A 24,766-nucleotide genomic window follows, 5' to 3' on the forward strand; every position below is an offset into this window, starting at 1 on the left:
GAGAGAAGACAAGACAGACAGTTGGTGGGGGAAGGGGCAACTGGTAGTGGCCATTGGTCTTATGACGAGTACTTCCTTCCTGGCCCTGGAAGTGGAAGGAGGAGCTCTCTCCCAGTCTCTGGATAGAAGTACCTCTATTTTCCTGATTTGCCCTGTGTGGATTCCTGGATCATGTATTCGACAAAAAGACTTAAAGGAAGCAGTTTGAACTGTAAGGCTGGTCTTTAGGGTATCAGCTGGAAGAGACAGGCCCAACCAGGTCTTAAAGTCAGAACTTTTCTCCATCTTGCTATATACTACTAAGATTTTGAACTGAAGAAAATAGCACAGATTACCAGTGGGGAATCAGAGAAACCCTCCATCAGCCTGTGAGCACAAAGCTGAGAGAGACTTAAACCTCATCTAGGGAATCCCTCTTCCCTCAAATACACTCCCAATCTAATCTTGTTATTAAAATTTATCTTTATTGGATATCACAGACAGATAAGAGGACTAACATTTCAGGGGACATAGAGGGAGCTGAACCTCAGGACAGCCATTCAACTATAAAATGTCCTTAATTGACCCCTGCTGGGCAACCTTGATCTGGGGAGAGGCTTGTCCCTCAGGAGGGTCCATGCTACCTGCTCTGGGGTATCCTCCATATCAATCCATAGAGAAGATGTCCCCTCAGGCTATCATAAGTGACCCATTTCACGGGAACCCCATTTTGAAAATAGCCTCTCGACAGAGGTAATCTCTCTACTTTTGCCTCACCAGCAGCCTTATTCCCTGTCTCCCTTCAACTCCTCCATTCCCTGCTACAAAGCCTTCAGTATCCCTTGTTCTTCAATCCCACCATTTCTCCTATAAATATTATAGCATATGTAGTTCTTTTTGAGGGTAACAGAATTTCAATCATACATTTCCTGCGAGACCCGCAGAAGACTTGTCTCTCCAGTGGGTCTTGTAAACATACCAACTTTGAAATTTCAATAATTTGAGGATAAGAGAAAAGAGAACATAACCAATAATTGCTAGGCACATTGACAAAAAGCCAGTTAGGGGGCATTCCTCTTTGGCATAAGAGTATACATACAAATTAAATGTTCAATCAACCACACCCAAAGTTCATTTTTGATCTTTCTCATGCAGCTTGTGGTCTGTGGAGGCATCTTGATGATGTCTTCTGCAAACAGTCCAATTTCTGGATTCGGAGAGGTAGCATGTTTCTTAACATAATATATCTCTCTCAAGGAATTTAAACTTTGCAATTTAAAATAACAACAATACATTCCCCCCCTGAAGAGGATATTGAAAAACACAGGGATCACTTAGGGATGCATGGCTGAGTTATAAAGTATATGAATTAATTGGCAAGAGAAATAGAAAATATTTTTTAAAATCCAAATAAAAAAATAAGTTCTGGATGAAATATAGACTATCAAAGTCTCATGTGTAAAAATTCTAAGTAAAGGAAAAATAAATCCATAACAGGACCTTGAATCAGGGCCCAATTAAAATGATTTATGCAATTATGCATTTACTCAATCAGTAGCCAGGACTATAGAAAGGTTGCCACACGATGGAAGACATAAAAAGGACTAGATCATAGGAGCCAGATAGGAGCCAAATTCGAGATACTTGGTAGAATGTGGGACAAGGAAGACCTGCCTTTAAAACATGTTAAAAAGCCACAACCTCGAACCCCAAACAAGTTCGAGTCCTCTTGTCTTGGCTCAAAATTTTCATGAATCCCATGGGGATTGGTTGGTCTTTTTGACCTTGTGCTGGATAGGCACTATGCAGTTTAGCTTTGTGCTTCTTTGGCACTGTGCAATGGCTCTTTTTGTATTCTCTTCTCCTCGAATGAGATCGAATTATTAAGCAAAATCCAATAATCCTTTTATAAACAATCAGTGGCGTCATTTTTATTGTCTCAAGCTTTGGGGGCATGCATTGACATTACAGCAAATTTATTTTAAACTTATATTACTGCAAAATCAAAAAAGTTAAAGAAAACCTTCTCAATGCTGGTGACATGTTCTTCAAATACAAAACGAAGAGAAAAAAATAAAGCTGAAAATTGCACATGCAAGCAAAAACAATAATAAAAGAGTTTTAAAAACCAAAAATATATAGCTTATAATCATTGATACTCTATCAACTAAGGAAATGTAGGATACAAAGGTTTCTCACCAAAAATGAGATCCATTTCCTCTTCAAACCTGACCATGATCCACTGTGAGTACAAGCAAATGATTTTCACAAAGTAAATTTTTTAAACAATAGGACAACATGTAATGCACATTCAAAAAGTATAAAATTCCCCAAAATTATAATAGCCCATTTAATGACAATAGGAAACAAACCCACAATCATATTTCATATAAGTTGCTATATAACAACAACAACAACAAAAAACCCAAACCCTATTAATTGATGGGTATTTGTCACAATTTTTACAGATGTAGCAAATCTTTCAAACTCGGAAGGTATATTTTTAAACAAAGTAAAACTTATTTGGGTCTAGAACATCACCAAGAAATCTAGATTTTTCTGGTAGAAGTAAATTAAACTGAAGTATTTTGCAGGCTCTATTTTTGACTTGCTGCTTCATAGAAATACCTTGGTAGGAAAATTTCTTTGTTTCTCTACCTTTGATACAACATTCTTTAAAATATAAATATAAAAAATTCATCCATTTAGAAACTACTAGTTAATTAAATTTATTTCTGATGACCACTTAACATTACAATTAATTCTTAGCTTATTGAATTCTCTAAAGGTTGTTAGCCAAGCTGAGTCCAAAAATCATCTATGTGACAATTAACTAATGAAAAATGGGGGTGGGGTGGGAGGAAAGGCGGCTTATGGGCTTTTACAATATTTTATATTTTGTTCAGTAGTCATAAGGAAAATGTAACAGAATATATCTAATAGATAAAACACAGTAAATTAATGATTCAGTGTAACAGAACAGTATCAAATACATTAATGTATAAACTTAAAACAACAAAATTAAATCTTAAAACAATCAGCAAAATACAGTGAGATACAGAGACTTTCATTTTTTTTTAAAAAGTGGGCACTGTGAGAGTAAAAACACCAAAGAAAAACAACTACTTGAATACATGGGTCAAAGGGATGTGGTTGAGGATGTAGACTCTAAATGAACATCCTAGTGCAAATAACAACATGAAAATAGGTTCTGATAAAGGACACAAGTAATACCCAATGAAATTGTGTTTTGGCCGTGGGAAGGGTGGGTAGAGGGGAGGGGAGGGAGGGAAACAATGTGATTACTGTAACCAAGGAATAATGTTCTAAATTGACTAAATAAACTAATTCAAATGGAAAATTTTTTTAAATAGAGTCTAAAAATTTCACCTCCAGACCCTTTGAAGTTCCTTCTTCTAAAATTCAGATCCCTATTGTCAGCACTGTGGGATCTCCCATAGTGAGGTAGAACATGAGTTTTAGGAATCTCACTCTCGCTTTCGGAGACGGTCTCTGTAGGGAGCTTGGGGAGTGCTGGGTGGCGGTTGGTGTCTTGGTGATTGGCATTTGCAGCTTGCCGGTAAGAGACTAGAGAAACTCTAGTAGTGGTAGTGTGGGTTAGGTGAGGTGTCTTCCCTGAGTGACCTGGGTGAATGGGTAGGCTGATTCGTTTTTCCTTTACCTCCTAAAGCACTATCCTCTTAGGAGGACCTTCATCTCGGAGTAGACCTCGTGGCAGGAAGCCAAGCTAGTTTTAATCTTCTGAGGAGGCCTTGTGGCTGAGTTCTCTGAACTGCCCTTGACTCAGGCTAGGCCAGAGAAATCTTATACCCTTTTCTCTCTCTCTCTCTCTCTCTCTCTCTCTCTCTCTCTCTCTCTCTCTCTCTCTCTCTCTCTCTCTCTCTTTTTACTTCCTTCCCTCTATTGTAATTAAACCACCACAAAATTCCAAAACAGATTTGAGTATTTTTATTGGGATTGAATTAATCCCTGGCAACCCACTAGAATAATATATTCAGTCAATAACACCTAAATTTTACCCCTTACAAGATTAAAGTTCAAGCATTTCCTCATTTTGGCACTTCTCCCACCAGCTTTTTTATGGCTCTTTTATGTGTTATAAATTATCCCATTCTTTCTCTACTTCCCCCTTTCCCCAGTGTATCCCCTTTACTTTTAATTTTTTAGATATCATACAATGATAAGTCTATTCACACCTTTGCCTTCTACCTAGATATACTTCTTCTACCTGCTCTAATAATGACAAAGTTCTTAGGAGTTATAAGTGCCATCTTCCCATGTAGAGATATCAATGGTTTAACCTTACTAAATCCCTATTAGTTCTCACTATTGTTTACTTTTTTAGGCTTTGAGTTTTATAATTGAAAGTGAAATATTTGATGAAGCTCTGGCCTTTTCATCATCAATGTTTGAAAGTCCTCTACTTCATTGAATAATCATTTTATCTCCATTCATGGGTATAAAACTCTTAATTGTAATTCTTAATGGCTTTGCCCTCCAGAATGAAATATCTCACTTCCTCTAATCAATTAATTTAGAAGTTGCTAAATCTTGTATCATCCTGACTGTGATGCCATAATATCTGAATTTCTTCTTTTTGTCTGCTTACAATATCTTCCCCTTGATCTTAGAGCTCTAGAATTTGGCTATCCTATACCTAGGAGTTTTCATCTTGGAATCTCTTTCATGAAATGATCACTTAAATTTCTATTTTGCCTTTTAGTTCTAGAGTATCAGAGAAGTTTCACTTGTTAATTTCTGAAAAGATGATATCAATGCTCCTTTTTAGATCATGGCTTTCAGGGAATCTAATAATTCTTGAATTCACTCAACTGGATCTATTTTCCAGGTCAGTTGTCTTCCCAATAAGATATTACATATTTTCTTCCATTTTTTTATTCTTTAATTTTGTTTTATTGCTCTACTTACCCAATTGTAATGTTTAAAAAATATATTTTCTTCATTGAGCTTTTGTGCCTCCTTTTCCATTGGCCAATTCTACTTCTTAATGAGTACTTTACAGTGGATTTTTGTATATCTACTTCCATGAGCCTAATTCTTCTTTTCCATTTCTTTTCTTTAGTGATTTTTGTGCCTCCTTTGCCATTTGGCCTATTCTTTCTTTTAATTAATATAAGGTATCTTTGGTGCCTCTTTTACCAAGCTATTGACTTTTAAAATTATTTTCTTGCATCACTTTCATTTCTTTTCCAATTTTTCCTCTACCTCTCTTATTCAATTTTCAAAATTCTTTTTGAGCTCTTACAAGAATTGTTTTTGAGCCTGAGAGCAATTCACATTTTTCTTTGAGGTTCTAGATATAGTAGTTTTGACTTTGTTGAATTCTTCTGAATTTGTGTTTTGATCTTCCCTATGGACTTTTACTGTTGTTGTTTGCTCATTTTTTCTAGCTTACGTGTTAACTTTTAACTCTAAATATCGTTAAACTTAGGCTCTGCTCCTAAAGTTAAGAGGGTACTGTCCCAACCTCCAAGGTTTTTTGTATAGCTATTTTCAGAGTCAGTTCTGGGGATCTACAAGTTTTTACTACTTCCATAGTGATATAATCTAAAGAGAGGTGTGCTTACTAATTTCCTAATCTATGCTCTAGTCTATGAGCAACTTCAAAAACTTTTCTCCCATTGAAACCAGAGTCTACACTAACCTGAAGTCATAAGCTCTGGTATGTTAATGCTCCTCCTGGCCCTTAAACTATGATCTGGATCTGCCTATGGGCAATGCAACAAAATTCTACCGCCAGTGCCAGTAAACTATCCCTTCTAATCTTGTGACTAGTTGTCTGACCCCCTTTATTGTCGGCAGGGTAAGAACTCTAAAAGCCAATACTGTTGGGTCAGTTGCCCCTATGCTGGCTTGCCAAAGTGGGGTTTTCACTAGCTTAAACTATGATCCATTCATACCTTGGTAGTTTTGAAAAACTTTCTTGCTGACTGGATAACAATTCACCACATCATTTTGTGGGTTCTGCTACTCCAGAATTCATTTTGAAGCCTTATTTTAAAGTTGTTTGGAGAGGAATTTGGCAGATTACCCACTCTGAGAGGTATAAGGGGGGTACTCAGAGTTGGTTTAATTTACATTGCCCTAATTAATACTGATTTGGGAAACTTTTTCATATGTCTAAAGATTGGAAGGGAATTTGAGAGAGACAATGTAGGCCTCTAAACTTTGTCTGCCATCCTTACTCCATTCTCAGCCATTCAATTAAAAAAAAGTTCCTCTTATATAAAATCCAGTCACCTATGTTCTAACTTGGTTGTATTTAATGTATTTCATTGCAGGGCCATAAAATATGCTAAAAAGGTACAACTACACATAGATACATATTAAAATAAAATATTAAGTTTTGAATACTTCATGCAGTGACCAAAATAAACAGAGATCCGTAGCACCAGTAAAATTCAATGTTGTGTAGCATAAAAAAGCATCAGTTTTAAATTATTATTACTTATAAATTTAAATTAATTGCCACAAGCATTAATCCTGAAGATAAACAATTCTTTTATTAGCTTTTTAGTAATGTATTCATCATTGACATTTCCTAAATACATACTTTTATATTACAACTATAAGAATGATAACTGTGTCACCTAAAGAGACTAAACAATTTAAATAAATAACTCTATGATAATAACAATTCATTTGAAACACTGTATTTTCTTATTCCTACTGATCTGTTATCTATTAAGTTACAGAACAGTACAAAGCTGGTGGGGTTCAATAAACAAAGAACTTGTAAAGAAAGCATTAGTAACATATAATATAAAATATAAATCAATGATATATAACTGAAAAACATTATTATAACAGATCTAGCGGACACTTATTGAGATTCAATAGGAATGAACTACTTCAAGCAAATTTTTCCAATAAAATTAAATTCGGATGGTACTCTTGTTGGCTACTAAAACCCAAGTTTTAAAAATATAAATAATTTCCAAAGAACTCAATAAATATGGCTTTGACATTTTAAATTATTTTGAGAAATTCATTCTTTATATCACATTCAGATCAATTAACTCTATTGTACACAGTTTAGGTTTTGATTCTGTCCCATCTTCATTAGACATGATTAGAGGGGATAGATTATACTATATTTCATTTATTATAATTGTGTTTTCAATATTACCTTCAATGTCAGAAGCTGCAGGACAGAAGCTCTCAATAATACAGAACAACAGTCTGGAAAGATCATCTGGTTCAATGTCTTTTACTGGGGTAGCAAGATAGTATAGGTAGAATTACAGAGAATTTTTTTAAATCGTAATTATTCCAATAATTTTTTTTACTGGTTTTTTTACTTGTTTACTTGTTCCCAAATAGAAACCTGGAGATAATCTGTGCCTTTAAGGCAGGGAAAGGACTTCCCTTATATTTCACTACCTTCCTCCCTCTATAACAGAAATTTCAGTTGGCAGACTCTTGGCTCTTTGATTAGCCTTAAGAATAAAAAATGTATAAGGGTATCCAAGCATGAAGGAAAAATATTACAGAGCTAAAAATGATTATGAGACAAATCAAAATAAGAATTCTACTAGATGCAGACATCATACTTGGTGTTTGAGATATAAATTCAAAGAATTTATATTATATTAATAAGACATATGTTCATTAATAAGTACAAACAAAATACAAAATAAAAACATAATTATAATGGGGGAAGAGGCTGCACAACACTACCAACTGTGGTCAACAGGAGAGGTATCCAGAAGAATGCTTTTATTTGAGCTAAGCCTTGAAAAGAAAGAAGCAGGGATTTCAAGAGGCTGAGAGGAAGAGGGAGAATATTTCAAAACAAGAGTGAAGTCTGAAATGACAAAGGTAATAGATAGAAAGACACGTGTGGTGAATGAAAAATAATCAAGATGGTCTACAAAGTGATGGGCCAGAGGACTCATGTATTACATCCAAAAAGATACTCAGCTGGTAGAGTAAAGGACTTTAAAAGCTAAGAAGAAGAATTTGTGTTTTGGCAGTTTAATTAAACATGAATTGTTTACTAGATGCAAAATACCCTGTTAGGTATTGAGAATAAGACAAAAAGAAAAACCCTTGTCTTCAAGAAATTACTTTCTACTAGGAGACATTTGCAGAGATAATTAAATATGAGATAATTTGTAAATGAGAGAATTAACAACTGGAGGACTAGGAAAAGCTTCAACTAGTAACTAGTCTCCAAACTTGGTCTTAAAGGAAAACATTCCCAAAAAAGTGTGAAGAAAGTGCATTCTAGGAACAAATGCATAGAAGGCAGACAAAAGGAGGATAAATTCAAGGAACTGATAATAATAGTTCACTCTGGCTACAGTAATACAAGATAAAGGAGAAAATATATCTACAATGGCACAGAAAATGAAGGCCATTCAATGTCAAGTAAGAGAGTTCGATCAAGGACTCTCTCTCCATTGAGCTGAATTATTTCACTCTCAGTAGGAGAGTTTCTTCAATTTGTATGGTCCTCCATCTCTCATCTCTAGGCATTTTTCCTGGCTTATACCTGGAATATGTACTCTCCTCCACTTTGAGTACTGACTTCCTTGACTTTCTTTTAAGTTCCAACTAAAATCCTACATTCTATAAGAAACCTTTCCTAATTGCTTTTGATTCTAGTGGTTTCTCTCTTAGTTATTTACAATTTATCCTATATATAGCTTGCTTTGTATACATTTGTTTGCTTATTTTCTCTCCCATTACCACTGTAAGTTCCTTAAGGACAAAGACTGCATTTTGCCTCATTTTTTATCCCCAGCATTTCTAGCAAAGTGCCTAGCACACAGTAGGCATTAGAAAATGTTTATTATTAAATTAATTTCTAATTATTAACGATTGAGACCATTCTTTCCTGTGGTTGTGAATACTTTGCTATTCTTCTTTTGATGAAAGTTCATATCCTTTGACCACTTCACTCCTGGAGAATGGATTGTAGTGATTGATAGATAGATAAATAGATAAACAGATAGACAGAAAGACAGAGATAGATAGATGGACAGACAAACGGACAGATGGATGGACAGGCAGACAGATAGCCAGTGTGAAGATTAAATTAGCTCCCCTGCCCATTTTTAGATTTAATCACCAAAAGTGTAAACATCCCACTTAATCATTGAGTGGGGGAGGTCTGTGGCTCATCTGTGTGATGGTGGGTGATGAATCAGAATCAAACTGACTGCCCCTGGGAAGTCCTAAGCAAAGCTTCAACTGTAATTGGTAGACATAAAAGTGGAGGAAGGAGCTTCCGGTTAAGATGGCGGCTTAGAGAAAGCTAAAGCTCAGATCTCCGGAAAACCCTTCCCTACCGATCTCAAACCAAAAGCTCCTAAGGCGCCGAAATTCAAAACGATCAATAGCACAGACCCTGGGAACCCTCCTCCTGGACCTGGACCCGGTTCAAAAGGTACGGCTCCCCTCAAAAGCCAGAACCCGAGATCTCTCGGACCTCGGGGGTAGGAGCGCAGAGTCCAAGGCTCCCGGAAGCCACAGCCTGGCAGGGCTCAGAGAGCAGGGTCCTAGGAACAACAACCCTCAGGGCCTTCTACCTGAGTCTCGGTGAAAGTTACTGCCTGGGGCTTCCTCTGCAGAGAGCAGGTCGAAACAACAGCAACCCTCAGGGCGGGCAAGACAGCCTCACGGGCTGGATCCTGCTATCCAAGTCTCAGTGAAAGTCCTTGCCCTCGAGCTTGGGAAAGCTGCAGCCCATCCCCCCGCAGGCCTACGAAACAGCCTCACGGCCAGCGATTCTGAAGGCAACTTCCTGAAAGCGAGCCGGGGGGAGAGTGTGGCCTCGTGGTCCGACCCTTCCATTCCAGTTCCAGTGAGGCATATTCAGTTTAACCCAGGGAAAGCTCATAGAACCAACATCTGCCCCGGACTAAAGCCTCTGATCACCAGACAGAGATAAGAAAAGCTAATCCTCCACATTCAGAGATGACAAACTCCACAGAAGCACAGAAGCCCCAAAATACCAAGAAAAATAAGAAGAAAGGGGCGACTTTGGACACATTCTATGGAGCCAAAATACAAAATACAGAGCAGATAGAAGAAGATATACAAGAAAATTCTCCAAAATCTTCCAAAGGAAATAGAAACTCTCCACAAACCCATGAAGAATTTGAATCAGAAATGACCAAAAAGATGGAAGCCCTCTGGGAGGAAAAGTGGGAAATAATGCAAAAGAAATTCATGCATCTACAAAAGTGGAGGAAGGCACAGGAAGTAATGAAAAAGAAAGTGTCTTTAAAAGGGAATTACAGACTTCCAGGTAAACATGGCTGCAATCTATATGCGAATCGCTTCCTCTCCCGGCACAGAACGAAATAGACTACCTCAAAAGAGCATTAAAATCATCCTTGGAAGAATGGAGGGACTCTCCAGAAGGCCACAGCAACGAAGGTACGTGGGGTTTGAACATTTCCACACTATAAGAAGGAGGAAAAGCTTGCACAAAAACGTGAACTGAGCTGCCCTCCCCCACCACCCCCACGGAACCAGAGTAGGGGCCACCGTGCTCACTGGCGACAGTGAGTGAGGAACATCTCTGTCTGAGGGGGCACACCAGGGTTTGTAAATTGTATTAATCTTTTCCCCAAAACCTAGCATTTAGTCTATTTATCTTATATGTGGAGTTTTTTAGTTTCCAATACATCTATTTCTCTTCTAATTTCTAATATCTAATTTGTGCTTATTTTAGGTTTATTTATTCACTGGTTTTCTTATTCTTAAATAAATTTTAGTTCATTAAGCCTTTCTTTTTTCTACTTTATTAGTGTATGATTGTTGGGATATGATTCTTTAACCAGAGGACTGATTTAGTCATATACAAGAAATTTTGGTAAGCTATTTCACCATTATCATCTTTCCCACAATGATTGTTTCTCTGATTTCATCTTTGACTCACTCGTTACTTAAGATTTTATTTCTAAGTTTCAATTTAGCTATGTGTCTTTTATTGGTAGTCTTTGAACCAATAAATAGTTTTATTATATTATAGTCTGAAATAGAATTTTCTTCCATTCTTACTTTTTTACATTTGTTTATAATATCACTGTCCCATATACACACAATTTCTGTAATAAATTCCATAAAATACTAAGAAATATATATATTTTTGCACATTCCAAATTAGAAGATGCTATCATAAGTCTTTTAGCTCTAATTTTACCAGAAATTTCTTTAGTATTTTACTTTTTGTTTTTCTGTCAGATTTATCCAGCACTGAAAGAAGGACATGGAAATCTTCTGTCAATAGTGTTATTATCTCTTTGGAACACATAAATTATTACTGATAATAGTTTGTTATCTATGGCTCTTTTCAGTATATTATTCCCTTATTTGTGCCTTTTTGTTTTCAGAATGTTTGTTTTTGCTTTGTTAGATCATATGACAGTAATTCCTACATTTCTGGATTCAATTAATGCATAGTAAATTTTTTCTATCCCTTTAATTTTATTCTGTACATATCTTTGTTTTTAAACATTTCTTATAAGCCACAGGTAGTAGAGTTTTATGTTCTTGTCCAAATTGTCATACTTAAAGAAAAAAAAATCTTTAAGATGTCCACATTTAAGGTTATAAGAGGTTTATATTTTCTTTCATTTGTTTCTAATATTGAATTTTTTAAGTTATTATTTTTTGGTCACTCTTCATTATAAACATAGGACTTCATTTCTTCAGATCACTCTTTCTTAAGCTAGTTCTCGTCTCCATGACACTCTTCCCAACTTCCCTACAACTCCTGTCTTCTCCTATTTTAATAACTTGTCCTGTTCATTCAGTGTGTGTGCCTTTCTATTGAGGATTTCTCCTCACTCAATCTTCACTATCCATCCTCCCTTTCAATATACTCCAGATCCTTATTGCTCTGGTTCATGGACCTATAATTATCTAGTCCATTTCTAACCTTTGCATTCCTGATGAAATGAAAACTCCTGAGATACTCATTATAGACTCTCCCCTCCAAGCAATTTCTATTACTACCTTCCGGAGCTTGTCTCCAAAGCCAATTGCTGCAGGTACCATAAAGTTACCTACCCCATGGGATGAACCCCTCCACATCTTCATTCACTTGTCTACTTTTTTGTTTCTTTGGTGAAACTTGCCATCACAGATTCAGGTTTTACTATAATACCATTTACTTCTGATGTCCAGGCCATAAATTCTGCTCTTGCAATTCTCCTTTCTCTTTTAAACCATTCAGGAGCAGTATGCTGTTGTTCCATGTTATCTTCAAATTCCATAGGGTTCTCTGGCTCATCAAATGTTTAATCATTTTCCTTATTTTGCGTATTTATTCATAGTTCCCTAAATTCTTTTGCTAGACTGGAAGTCATATTTCCTTCTGCTGCCAATATTTTCCCTGCTAATTTATCACCTTATGCTCAAGGTCTTGAGTTTTCTTCCTCCACTGGCCTTTGGTAATTTCACTGTTCTCTTTCTTATTTTCTTCTGTCTTTCACTTTCTAACTCTTTCTCCTCTGATGGTGATTTCATTGGGGGATGAATCTCAAAGCATCTCAGCCTCTTTCCCTATGGAGAAATTAATGTTTTCCACCTTAAGGGACATCTGGTGAGACAGAACTAGTCCCAGGGGCATGTGGGTAGCTCAGTGGATTGAGAGCCAGGCCTAGAGAAGGGAGGTCCTAGGTTCAAAACTAGCCTCAGACACTTCCTAGCTGTGTGACCCTGGGCAAGTCACTTGACTCCCATTGCTTAGCCCTTACCACTCTTCTGCCTTGGAACCAATACACAGTAATGGTTCCAAGACAGAAGGTAAGGGTTAAAAAAAAAAAAAAGAACTGGTCCCAGCTGGATTATATACTCTTTTTTCTTTGGTTTAGTGAAGTGCCACATGGTAGCTCCCATTCAGCATCCTGTCCAATTTACTATGTTCCTCAGTTCTTTGGCTTAAGAATATAGAACACTGTGACCCTGGTGCTATTATGCCTGGAAATTATTTTTTTTTATCATTTTTGAATATCTGAGACATAGTGAGGAGGTGAAGGTGGGAAGTGATTAGACTTAAGGGTTGAGCTCTATTTTGAGTCCTGCAGACACTTTCCCTCTGTTCTGCCCCATTCAGTAGATTTTTTGCAGCACTGAATGCTAAGACCCTGACTATTAAGGCATACCTAAATTCCTGAGATTTGGAGCTTGGATTTCCATAGAAATTGGAAATGGAGGAATGATGATATGAAGTGAAAGATCTGTTGCAAATTCTTGAGTCAAGTTGGTTGATAAAGCCTAGTTGCCAGTGGTTAAGGAAGAGGTGTTGACTGAACTTAAGAAATGTATTTGTTGAAGTTTTTATCTTCTCTGGTTCTGGTATTCTGTATCACGGAGACATCAGAGTTGCTTTATCTTTGGTGATGATTACATTTTTTTAGTGCCAAGAGGTGCTATGAGTCAGAGAAAATGTCTTGTCATCCACCTTGATAGTCATGTGATCATAAAGGTTCAAGAATTCATATTTAAGGAGTACACTGAGCCCAGTCATATCTTTACTGCTTTTCTGGCTGCACTCCTGACTCTCCAGATTTTCTCTACCATCCCAATAAGTGGGAACATTTTTCCTCCCTGGCTAACTTTATATTTTCCTTTTATGTGTTTTATTCAAATAAATACATTAGACTATAAGCTCCCTGAAGACAGTGACAGTCTGTCTTTCAACTTGTGTTTGTATTTCTAGTACAAAAACATTGTACCTGGTAAATAATAGGCAATTTAAATGCTTATTGATTGACTTCTGAATAACAGAATGAATAAGGATTCTTGAATGGTCAAATTAATGGTTTTAGGAAGAATTAGGAGAGAGAATTTGAGAAGTTTTGTAGACAGCAGCAAAGGAACCACTAAATCAGAAAATATTGAAGATTAAGGAGAAAAGGTGGGACCAAAGTGGGCAATATGCTGAACAAGTTGGAAAAGTTCTGGGTTTTACATGACTTTGTAAGCAGGAGGGCCACCTTCTATCAGAGAAGAAGAGAAACAGAAGAGGGTAATGTTAGAAGAATATCTGATGAAGAAGAAAGATGAGGAAATTTTAGTCCAGTGCTTTTAAGTTTTGGTCCAACACTTTAAAGTTTTTATATTAGCTAACAGAGAGAATAGAAAAAGAATTGTGGGAGATATGATAAGCAAAAAGGAAATCAATTAGAGAAGATTGTCTTTCAGCAGTAAGGGCCCAAATGAAATATACTAATAAATTAGCATAAATTGATAGTGGCCCAATGAGTGGAGTTTCATAATTTTCTCCCATTCTATTCAGTGAAGAGTAATAACAGAAGGAGATAGTGGGAATAATACAAAATGGGATTTGGAAAAATAATATTGTGATTGACAAAAGGACATATGACCTATGCTCAGAAAGGGTAGCAGAATAATCATGTAGCAGAAATGAAAAACATAAACTGATTCCTTCAAGATATTAACAGAACAAAAAAGTCTGTAGCACACTGAATGGCTGCTCCCTGAATGTTATAGGAAAAGACAAGGAGAAAAACTGTATAGGATAAATAGAAGAATTGTGATCTACATTAATGTAACAAGTTAACAGATCTATCAAAGTGAGACTAGTTTTTGTGATGCCCAATCACCCAGCAAACCAAAATTTTTATTTAAACAATATTAATATTCACTAACAAAAAAAGAGAGAACTAATTGGATGTCATTAAACATGCCCATTCTTATAGCTGATCAGATATAAGACTTCCAAACAATCCACTTCAAAATCCATTCCAAATTTCTCTTACCACTGAAATCATTAATTGTGTATCACCAACAAGCTCATCTAAGAAACAAAATGCCAAGCAAAAGACTTAACATAGTTGGCATAGGGATAGAATAAGAAAATGAGGGCAAAATAAAAAGAAGCATGAAAGGTAGTATGAATAGAAGTATAGCAAACAACTATTCGACTTTGGTAATACATATGCAGAAAGATGTTTAACATATTTTCATTGAACTGATATATAAGTTCTTTTTCTAGTTATCCCCTGAGGAATTAAATAAATGTTGAGAAATCTAGAAATAGATATACACATGCACATATAAAAATTATTGTCAGTGTATAAGTTACTGCTGTCCTGGGACTGCAATAATTTATGTAACATCTGTTTTCATATTTTTTCTCATTTTTTTCTAATTAACATGCATATTTAATGCATAAATGCTCAGACCACCTCTTTTTCAGCTGACTTTGCCTCTTTTTTGAAGTTGTGTACTCCTGGGGAGTGTTCAGGATAGATGAAAACTAAAGTCTGATTAAAAACACAGATTAGGAGAAATGTAAGCAAACAAACAACAAAACATCCATGAACACATTTTCAAAGATCTATAGATATCTTACAAAAATTAGTAGTTTTTAAAAAATTAATGGAAAATTTGCCAAAAGCAGTCATGACCTGTTTTCAAGAAGTAATAAGATTGATACAATTATCATACAGAAAACCTAGTAATTTTTCAATTTGATTTTTTAATCATTATAAAGTAATTTAAATCTTTGGTAAACCATGATTCCTGATTGATAGCAGATATAAGTTTAAAAATATTCCCTTTGTCTTATATAAGTAAAATAAATATAAATACATATATTATAAAGATACAAAAATATAACTGTGCAACACATTACTTTAAATTGACAGTCATAGATAGATAAATTTATAATGTAAATGCTATTAGATTTATGCAGATGAAGTAAAATATAATATTTGAGCAGCATCTGTTTCCAAGAATATATGTTCATGAACTTGAAAACTTTGAACCTACAAATATTAGATTTGAATGTAAATCACTTTTTTTTAATTCAACGACAGTATTTTTCTTTAAAGTATAAATAGCACAATCGGTCAATTATAAAATAATTTGAAAACACAACAAATTATAATGATGATGTTCTACTACAGTTTGCCAGTTGAATTAAGGTGAACGATTATTCATTTTATAATGTTCCCATATTAAGCATCTACTATAAACACAGCTTTGACCTGAAGGAAATGCACAGATATGTTTATCTGCCCCAAAATATAGTAAAGCAAGACACAGAGAAAGCTAGACTGGATTGAGGAATCAATTGACATGCATTAATAGTGAGGAGGTGCTAGGCACCGTTCTGGGTAATAGGGATACAAAAATAAAAGATCAATATACCTTGTCCTCAAGTTCACAATCTCACCAACGCAGGCAATATAAATATACATAGGATAAAGGAAGTCTCCACAAACAGAAATAAGAGGAAACCCTGGGATCAAATTTCACCCATAATACTTACTATCTATCAGATGATTTAGGAGGTTTCTAATTAGTGACAGCTCTCTATTAGGTCCCTAAAATCCTGGAGCTTATTCTCCAAAAGGGGAGTTATGGCACATAAAGAATTAATAATCAAATACACAATAGCAATGATAAAAGAAAACAAAAGCAAAATAACAAACAGACTAAAATGAACACAGGCACATAAAACTGAGGGGCTAAGGGGGAAGAGGAATAAGATATCAGAGAAATCACTTTTGAAGCATTCACTGAGATGAAATTTAAAAGGATGACTAATATTTATAAAAAGAGAAATAAAGGGAGAACATTACAAATGGCCTTAGAGAAGAGATGAAAACAGGAAGCAATTGTGAATATTGTCTTATTTAGTTGTAATAAAAATATGTAAAAGGGCATAGTGAAGCTTTATAAAGGTGAATTGAAGCCAGATTAAAGAAAGATTGAAATTTATGTTAGAGTTAATATAATTTTGAGCTATGTAATTTTGTTTTTTTTTGACCAATGTAATAATATGTAAATAAGAAAGAACAATCCATTTAACAAACCAATTACCAAAGCAAGGAAGGCCTGGTTTATACTTAATTTCTTCCTAAGAATCACACAAAATTCAAAATGACCATAAATTTTGCTCTTTAGTAGACTGTGGGACTTCTAAGAGTGAATAATTAACCTGAAATTTATCTCTTAGTGATCAGGAAGACAGAGGATAGAAAGGAGGTTATATAGGGATTATATCTTCAAACATCAGTCTCATGTGTCTCTGTTTTATTTTATTTCAAAGTTGTATCTTTGAACCAATGAAAGATCAAATAAGAAGACCCAAGACATAATATTCATTCTTTACTATAACCAGGTAAATGGAAAGAAAGGAAAAAATAGTGTTTGAACACTAACCACTACAACTCCCTCCCTTACCTAAACTGATGAGGAACTATGGTTATAGAATAAAATTTATACTGTTTCAAATTGTTGATAGTTTGGTAACTTTTGTTGAAATTATTCTTCCTCTATCCTTTTCTTAAATCGGGAAGCTTACTGTATAGCAAAGGGGAAGAGATTTTAAAAATGTGGTACATAAAAGATACTAGTAAAAAGTTTTTTTAACATCTTTAAAGGTACTTCAGGTTCATGTAAGAGATCTTTTTTTTTTTTTAAATGAGGACAAGGAATTTTCTGGTAAAGTCTTTGTACATTTAGAAAGAGTAATCCTATCTGGAATAAGAGATAAAGCATATAGCGAAGTATCTAAGACTTTAGTAGTAACCTCCCTCCCAAACTGTTTGTTCGCCTTAGTTTTATTCTGTAAATATTTATGCACATATTTGTTGTGCTTACACGTATGTAGGTATATGCACACGATAATCATATCCTTTATCTTGCCATCACCCACAATTCCACATTCTACCTTTCTTTCGGCTTTCTAATGCCAATCCATACTCTTAAACCCCCCCTTCACTGTCTCCAAAGCCATCATCCCTACTCTAGTTACACTCTATTGCTTTCCCCATCTTGACCACTTGGTAAACCGTTTCAGTTCTATATTGTCCTCTTGGACTTGCTCCATTGTAGTATCACCAAACATACCCTAAAAAGTCTCAGCCTTGGATCATTCCCACTATGCATAACCTTTACTTCTCCTCCAATAACATCAGAAAAAAATCATGAAAACATACTCAGTGGAACCACTATAAATTTATTCTACATATTCTCAGGTAGGCCCTTACTGCTTTTATACGTCCCTAATTAGCTCATAGTACCGGAGCGAGGACACAGCCTTGTTTCACGCCATTGGAGATGTTGAAGCGATCGGAAGTCTCTCCACCAACCTGACTATCAGCCTCAGCAAAACAGAGGTGCTGCTCCAACCTGCACCAGGGAGGCCAACGAACCAACCATGCATTACAATTGATGGCACGCAGCTTTCTAACATCAACACCTTCAAGTACCTGGGCAGCACCATCGCCAACGACGGGTTCCTAGACCATGAGATCAAAGCCAGGATCCAAAAGGCCAGCCAGGCACTCGGGCGGCTGCGCTGCAAAGTCCTCCAACACAGCGGTGTAAGCACTGCGACGAAGCTCAAAGTGTACAACGCAGCGGTCCTCAGCTCGCTCCTGTACGGTTGTGAGACATGGACACTGTACCGGAAGCACATGAAGCAGCTGGAGCAATTCCACCAAGGCTCCCTCCGGTCAATCATGAGGATCCGATGGCAGGACCGAATCACCCACCAGGAAGTCCTCGACAGAGCCAACTCCACCAGCATCGAAGTCCTGGTCCTCGAAACCCAGCTACAATGGTCTGGACACATCATCCGCATGGACCCACAGCGAATACCAAGACAGGTATTCTACGGTGAACTGTCAGCTGGACTCAGGAAACAAGGCCGACCAAAGAGAAGATTCAAGGATCAGCTAAAGTCCAACTTGAAGTGGGCTGGCATGACACCAAAGCAACTAGAACTCGCTGCCTCTGACAGAAGCAGCTGGAGAACCCACATTAACCATGCCGCCCCCACCTTTGAAGATGAGCCACAACCGCACCTCCCATAACAACTGGCGTCCCAGGCCCCGTGTGCCACACACTGTGCGCCTCAGCCTTGGGACTCCAAAGCCACATGAGGGTACGCCGTAGATGAAACTGCACAAAGACAATCGTCATTCTCGGTCACCGAGAGACTACCACTAACTAACTAATTAACTCATTATCCCTGTCATCATAGAGCAACTTTTCCAAACTTTCTCATCCCACCTCAAATCTCCCATGATCTCCCTACTAACCATGCAGACAGCTGAGAATTTTGCCTCTTATTGTACTGAAAAAACTGAGTTAGATAATTCCTTCTCCTCCTTCTTTCTTCCATAAATCGCATTATCTAGATGCCTCCTATTACTATCTCCTCCCTTTACTAGTGTCATAAATTGATGTGATCAGCCCCCTTCTCACTGAGGCAAATTATTTACATTTACTAGTGACTGCATCACATCCTGTCATCTCCAGCAGACAGCCACCTCCTTAGACATCTTCTCCAACAGAAAAATAGTTTTATTTCCTATATACCTATCTTCAATCTCTCCCTTATAGGGTGCTTTTCTATTGCCCACAAGTAAGTCCCTGTTTCCCCAACTTCAATATATAGAAAACTGGGTTAAATTGATAAGAATTGATAAGTCATTCCTTGACAGATATTCAGTTTTCAGATGAAATCAAAAGTACTCAGTCATAAAAATCATGTTTAAAAATGACGACTTATTAGAGAAATACAAATGAAAGCAGTTCTAAAGTGCCACCTCACACTTATCAGATTGGCTAGTATTACCTAAAGGTAAAATGACAAATATTGGAGGGAATAAGAGTAAACTGGGACACTAATGCACTACTAGTGTAGTTGTGAACTAACCAAATCATTTTCTAGAAAACAATTTGGAATTGTGCCAAAAGGGCTATGAAACGGTATATACTTTTTAGTTTCTATGTCCCAAACATATAAAAGAAAAAGGAAATGAACCTATATGTATAAAAATATTTATAGAAGTTTTTGATAGTAGCAAAGAATTAGAAATTAAAGAGATCCCTCATCAATTGGGAAATGGCTGAACAAATTGCAATATGGAACTATAATGGAACACAACTATAATGTTATCATGAATGACCCTTTCAGAAAAAAAAATAACTAGATTTACATGCATTGATACAAAGTAAAATGAGTTAAACCAGGAGAAAATTATACATAATAATGGATATTTTTTAAAGATCAACTGTGAATGACTTACACATTCTCAGCAATACAATGATCCAAAATAAATTCAAAGGATTTATGATGAAAAATGCTATATATATATCCAGAGAAAAAATTGATGGAGTATGAATGCAAACTGAAGCATACTTAAAAAAAAAAAACACATTATTCTTAGAGGTTTGGGGTCTGTGTTTTCTTTTATAACAGTTTATATGGAAATATCTTTTATGAATACACATTTATAATCTTTATCAAAATGCTTTCTTACTAAAAGAAAAGAGAAAGGAGGAAAAAGAATACAGAATCCAATTTCTCTTAAAAAGGATTTTCAAAATTGTTTAAATTTAGAAAAAAATTAAAATTAAATGGAAATAAATAGGGTAAAAAAAGGAAATAGTCCCCAAAAAGTGTCTGACCATAAAATGCTATTACAGTGACAGCAAAGATCAAGACACAAACTCAAAAAAAAAGTCAGTGAAGTCAAAACAGCTAACAGTAAAGCCTCAAAGAAAACAAATGTGAATTGGACACAAGTTCAACAAGAATTCCTGGAACAAAAAATTATGTTCAAAATCAAATGCAAGTGAGGAGGGAAATCAGGTAAAGAAAGGAAAGGAAAAAATTATGAAAAGAATATTAATATCTTTATGAAAGGAACCTAGAAAATGCTAAAGACAGTAATATCTTAAAGAACAAAATTGATGAAATGGAAAGAAGTATAAAAAATCATTGAAGAAAATAATACCTTCACAATTAGAATTTGGCAAATGGGAGCTAATAAATTTTTCCAAAATTAACCAGCTGATTCTACCACTCTAAGACCTGTTATAACAGTGGGGCTTACATTGGTGTGCTTGTGTTTGCCTTCCACCCAAGGGCTTGAGAAGCTACTCTACTCCAACTTTTTGTGCATTATGCTGCTCCAGAATTTGTTTGGGGGCATTAAATCATAGTTTTTCAGTGGGTAATTTCATAGAGATCAAGTGGGTCTGTGTATCATCTCTACCATCTTGGGTCCCCCACAATCATATGCTACAAATTGTTTAACCATTCCCTAAACTGATGGGTATCCTTCAATTTCCAGTTCTTTGCCACCACAAGGAAAGCTGTTATAAATAAATTTAATAGCAGTATTGCAGGTCAAAAGGTATACAAAGCTTTATAACTTTTTGAGCATAATTCCAGATTCATCTCAAAAATGGTTGGATCAATTGACAGTTCCACAAAGAAATTATTAGTGTCCTCATTTATTCACAGCCCCTCCAACATTAGTCATTGTGCCTTTTTATCATTTTAGTCAATCTTATATGTGTGAAATGATATCTTAATAGTTATTTTGATTTGTATTTCCTCAATTAATAATTATTTAGAGTGTTTTATATAGTTATGTGTAGCTTTGATTTCCCCATCCAAAAACTGTTAATATTTTTGGACCATTTACCTATTTAAACTAATCATAAATAGAAAAAGATACCTAGGAGTATATCTGCCAAAACAAACCCAGAAAGTACATAAAACATAATTATATGACACTTTTTTATGTCTTCTCTTTATTTTATTTTAATAACAAATTTCCCCATAAGTTTTCCAAATCTTATTTAAGCAAGTTATAAAATAAATTAGTTATGAAAAATAATAATAATGCTTGAATGAAGATAAAGAGCAAAATTAAAACAGAATATTTAAGAGGTATGATATGTTGAAATCATGCCGATGTGTGTAACCAACATGTTGAAATCATACGGATGGGTGGATTTGGACAGAGCTTTATAACTTTCATGATTTAGCTTAGGATTCATTCACATTAAACCACATTTATTAGTTTTTCTCTAGACATGCAAAATAATCTCTCCTAAAACTATTTATCTTAAATTACCTTTGTACATGTTGTCACTATGAAAAAAATGTAATCTCATTGAGAACAAGGGTTGTTTCATACTTTTATGTTTATATCATCAGTGTCTGAGGCAGGCATGTCATAAATGCTTATTTAACTATTATGCAATAAGGAATAATGAATAAGTTGATTTCAGAAAGAGCTTAGATGTGATTTTTCTATCAGTTGAAGAAATGTTAGACTGTATCCGAAATCTGAAGCTGGAAAAAAATCATGCTTACTTGAAACTCTGCAAGGAGAGGAAACCTGCCTAGCTCTTGTTTTGATGGCAACAATTTTGTAATATGGTTGTAGATATGGAACTGCTAGTCTGCTTTTCTTCATGATTTTTTGGTTTATTTATTTAATTAACTTGTGATTTTGCACATAAGCAAGGAATTGTCATGCTATCTTCTTTTCTAATACTGTTATTACCTGCAAGGACAAATCTTCCTACCAATACCGTGCAATGCATTCAATTTTGGAGATGGATTCAAAATATCTAGCTTCAACTTTCTAGGAATTGTAAACCTTAAAATTTCTTAGACTTATAAATGTTGGAAATTTCACCATTGGGAAATTTCATACTTGGAAAATTTCTTACTGATAGTCTATTAGAATGGAAATTTTAAGGTTTACAGAATACAATAAACTGGGACAATTCTGAAGGACTTATGTCAAAGAATGCTATCCACCTCCAGAGAAAGAACGCTTGGAGTCAGATGCAGATCAAAGCATACTATATTTCACATTAGTTTATTTATGGTTTTATATAAATATTCTCTTACAATGCCCAATATGGAAGTATGTTTTACATGATAATACATGTATAATCCAATTCAAATTGCTTACCATCTCTGAGAAGGAGGAAGGAAGAGAGAGAAGACAATTTTAGATCTAGTAATTTAGGAAAACATATATTGAAAATTGTTATTAGCTAAGTGGAATGGACAGAGTGAGGTTTTTTTGGGTTTTTTTGAAGATAGATGAGACATGGGCATGTTTGTAGGCAATAGGAACAAGACTATAGACCAGGAAAGGTTAAAGATAAGTGGGAATTGATGATAAAGGAGGCAATCTATTAGAAAAGACTGGATGGAATGGGATCACTTATGAATGGAGAGGGGGGTTGCCTTCAAAAGGAGAATTTTCACATTTTCATGTGAAATAGGAGTGAAGGAGAAAACTGAAAGAAGGCATCTTAGTGATGAGTTGAAGAGCTGAGGAGAAAAGGGAGTTCTTGGTGAATGGCCCTAATTTTTTCAGTGAAGTAATGGGGAAAACTGGGTAAGGGATTCATGGCAAATCTGCAAAGGGATGAAAAGGTCAGAGAAGGCCACTGAGTTAAGTGGGGTAGTTAAGTCAATTAATGAGGTGTGAAAGGATTGCCTTGTTGCAACTAATGTCTAGGTGTGATTATGTGAAATAAATGTGCTTTAGATACAATTGGCACAATTTTAGTTGGAGCAAAGGTTCCCACAGCAAAGATGGTAGGAGAGAAATTCAGGTCTGGAGTTTGGCAGGACAAGACCTTTGACATAAGGGGACAACAGACTCAAAAAAATAGTGTAGAACTGAAGTAGTACACTGAAGAGGATGATAAGGAAGGGAGGAGAGTATAGCCAGTGCAGGGGTAGTTGCTTAAGAAAGAATTGAGGGGGCAAAAGGATTAGAAGTCATAATGACAATGAATAACAGATTTTGGAGTTAAAAGGCAGAAGGAAAAAATGGAATGTAATAACAGATTGTGATGAGATAAATGAATTTCAGAATTTATGAATAAGGGGGCAAATTATATGAGATCAGCTGTCATACTTTAAGAACAAAATTTGAAGCATGAATGTGTCTAATTGCTCTTCTGGAATGAGTGTGATTTAGACCAGTCCACTAGTAGTTTAGGTTTAATACTAGAACAGAATGAGACATCTTGGGTCATAAAAAGTTTTGCAAAAGCTGCAAAGGTAAGTGGGATAGTGGATCACCCAAAAGGACTGACTTTCACTTTTGAGGGCCCAAGTTGATCTCCTGTTACATATAAATTTGTAGAGAATTCAGTGCATAGGGTTTTATGATTTTCTGCAGCTTTGTTCAGCATCATTTGTGTAGGAGTGAAAGCAAGGAATGGTGGGAGAAATCCAAATCAGTCTTGGAATTCAACAACATGATTAGGAAGAAAATGGGACTGTGAGGACAATGCAGAGTTGAAATGGTTCAACACAGGGTACAAAAGGAAAGAGAGAGAGCTTATCTAGTACAGGGGTGTCATCCTCAGAAACAGTAAGGCAGACAGATCAGAAGTCCCAGTGAGGACAAAGAACTGGAGGTGAGGCTGAGCATAGGGACAGGATTAATTATATCCAATTATGATTAGATAAAAGCATTTCAGAATTGATGAATGAGAAAGTGGAACACTATGGGTAGTGGCAGGGTAGGATCATTTCTGTGTGAGGCTGAGGTAAGGTGGAAGATTCAATTACAGAAAATGAGTGAACTGAGAACTGGGAAGTTCAGAAAATATCTATAAACATATATGTTTGAATGTATGTATGAAGGTAGGAATTTGAGAACAAAAAGTGTTAATCAACTACTCAAATCATTGAGGAAATAAGGAGAGTATCCTGAAGGTTGGCAGATAAGAACTACCAGAATCTTAATTTGTGGTTAACTATGGATTAATTGAACTGTAAAGGAGGAGAGAACAACAAGTGATGTTCTTAGCAGAAGAGCCCAGAATGGCAATGAGGAAGAAACTCCTATATCATGACCAGTGAGACACTAAATGTAATAACTGCTAGAAAGGTAGGCAAGGAAAACTGTGCCAATGGAATGGAGAATGCTTTCAGGATTTTGCTATTACAAAAGTCTTA

The 24,766-nt window shown here is 35.7% G+C and overlaps 1 protein-coding gene across 32 annotated transcripts in view; it reads right to left on the minus strand.

Annotated features, from left to right (window-relative positions):
• TBC1D5 (TBC1 domain family member 5) overlaps positions 1-24,766 on the minus strand; it is a 682,585-nt gene that overhangs the window by 486,882 nt on the left and 170,937 nt on the right. The window contains exon 1 of one of the 32 annotated variants that reach the window (XM_056800291.1): positions 2,179-2,224. The exons of the other annotated variants lie outside the window; for them this stretch is intronic. The gene's annotated coding sequence lies outside the window, so the exon portion shown is untranslated. Of the gene's footprint in view, positions 1-2,178; positions 2,225-24,766 lie in introns of those variants that run through there. 32 annotated transcript variants of the gene reach the window in all.

This window comes from Monodelphis domestica, chromosome 5 (assembly GCF_027887165.1).
Source record: "Monodelphis domestica isolate mMonDom1 chromosome 5, mMonDom1.pri, whole genome shotgun sequence".
In the NCBI taxonomy this organism is placed as follows: domain Eukaryota; kingdom Metazoa; phylum Chordata; class Mammalia; order Didelphimorphia; family Didelphidae; genus Monodelphis; species Monodelphis domestica.